We start from the raw sequence: 2,223 nt of genomic DNA, 5'->3' as shown, positions 1-2,223 counted from the left end.
GGTTTCAACCTTTTTCCTTAAGGGACCCCTTTTCTATCATTAAGTAAACTGACTAAGTGACATATTTTATTGATGTTTAATACTATAGTCAATGCATAACAATAACGGTAGAGAACAACTGATAAACTGTGCAGTGAACACAATAACTGCAGGAAGTTTGTGTAAAACAAGCCATTTGGATGAATTTTGAGCAGATCATTTCCTGTGAATATAAACTCCTGTGAGTTTCCCTAATATTTTATTATTATTATTATTTTATTATTTATTTTATACAATTATCAGTCTGTATTACATATTTTTTTATTTTTAACAATCATGCAATAGGCTTCTTTTGTTGACAAATTCAGTGTTTCCATCTCATCAAATTCAGTGTTTCCATCTCATTGTTCTATTAGGTCTTCTAATGCAGGACAAGGCTGTTTATCAGAGAGTGAAGGCTCTGTGAATATTGCTTGTGTTCAGGTATTCAAAGTTTCAATCTTAAAATATGATGTCAATTTAAAAAATAACAAGTTTTATTTAGTTTTAGTCGCAAAAATTAATGAAATGCTGAAAAGATTTTATATTTTTTATATTTTTACAGTTTTCTCACACCCCTTAAAACCAAGATGGCCTTGCGACCCCTGTTAAGCTTTGGCAAGCCTAATTGCTAATTGCAACCTAATCAGTTTCACAATAAATGCATCACAACTTTCTGCAGGCTGGTGACCTTTTTATTTTTTCTGCTCCTGCCCCACAAACAGCCTGAGTTTGCTAATGGGAAAGATTGAACAGAAAATCCCAGAGAGAGAACAGCACAAAACCTTCCAAACTGTTTGATTGACAGATGATCTGTGTGACGTAGCATGCAAAACCATCACAGCAGGGAGAGCTTCATACAAATATAGAGAAACATTCAACAGGCCTTGACAGCACAAAAGCAATGAGAGAACTCTAACATGTCGAAACAGACCTACTCTACACTGCCGGTGTATTCTCCGTAGATGAGACGTTGTCATCAGCCATTATGGAGCAACAGTACATTTTAATACCAGGGTGTTAATTGAAAAAGAGAGAATGACCTCCAAGAGCCATAGTGGAGAGAAAGAAGCCAGAGATTGTCTAATAGAAAACTTCCCCAGGGTTTTACAGACAGTGGTACTTACTGCCACCCAGATTCAATCAGCACCATCAAATTAAAGAGACGAAGCAACACAGTTTTAATTAGGGCATTTAAAGTATGATATTTAGCTGGAATAATAATAGCTGTAGCCTGGTGGTTGGTGTAAAGATGACAGAATGTGTTGGAAGATAATGGAAAGTAAAAGGAGATGGTTGTTATGCATCAGGTCAAGGTCATATTACTGGTAAAACTCTACAGTGATTTTTTTTTCAGTCTTTCACTTTGTAGTAAAGTAAGGTACAGTAAAACCTCGTCCTTCATCGTCATTTAAAAATAGTCTCTTCAGACAATGAGTACAAATTATGACTAATTAAACAAATGTCTTAGTAATGCAATTCCTAATGAAACACATCATAACTTGGATTTAAAAATGGCTTTAAATTGATTTGCACAAAACCGATCCTGTCTACCTTCTTTTATAACACTTGTCACTTAAATTGAATAGGATAAAATAAACCACAAAGTATCCAAAATTTGTTTTGGACAAATAAAGTATTAGTGTATTTATCACGTGTGAAACATTAAAAATAAAACATTTCACATAGACAAATGTCACAGTAACACTTAATTTGGATGGTCCCCCTAGAGATGGTTTTGTAACAGTTGTTGAATCTAATAAGCTGTTGAAATGTTACAAATACTCGGCCATCTGAATAAAGTGAGGCAAATGTGGTTTTAGACATTTCCTTTTTGATAAATTCCCATCCCCATAACCCTCAGTACAAACGACTTTTTGAGCTTCTTTTTTGATAAAAATTATTACTATTAGAGACAAAATTAATAACCAAATGCCCTCAACAGGTATCGCTGTCTCTCCAAGTTCAGGAACTTTAACAAATGTAAAATCAGATATATAGACTGTTTGTCTGCTATCAATCTTCATCAACTAACTTCAATAATTTCTACATCGAAGCCATCAACCTGTCTGTTAGATCCAATCCCAACTAGGCTGCTTAAAGAAGTTGTACCCTTAATTGGCACTTCTTTACTGGATACGATTAATCTTTCTTTATTGTCAGGATATGGTACCCACAGTCCCTTTACAAGTAGCTGTAATTAAC

This window comes from Morone saxatilis, unplaced genomic scaffold, assembly GCF_004916995.1.
Source record: "Morone saxatilis isolate NCDOM2014 unplaced genomic scaffold, NCSU_SB_2.0 Contig0, whole genome shotgun sequence".
NCBI classification, from domain to species: Eukaryota; Metazoa; Chordata; class Actinopteri; family Moronidae; genus Morone; species Morone saxatilis.
The sequence above is the reverse complement of the archived record's forward strand: the minus strand, read 5'-3'. Positions refer to the sequence as shown.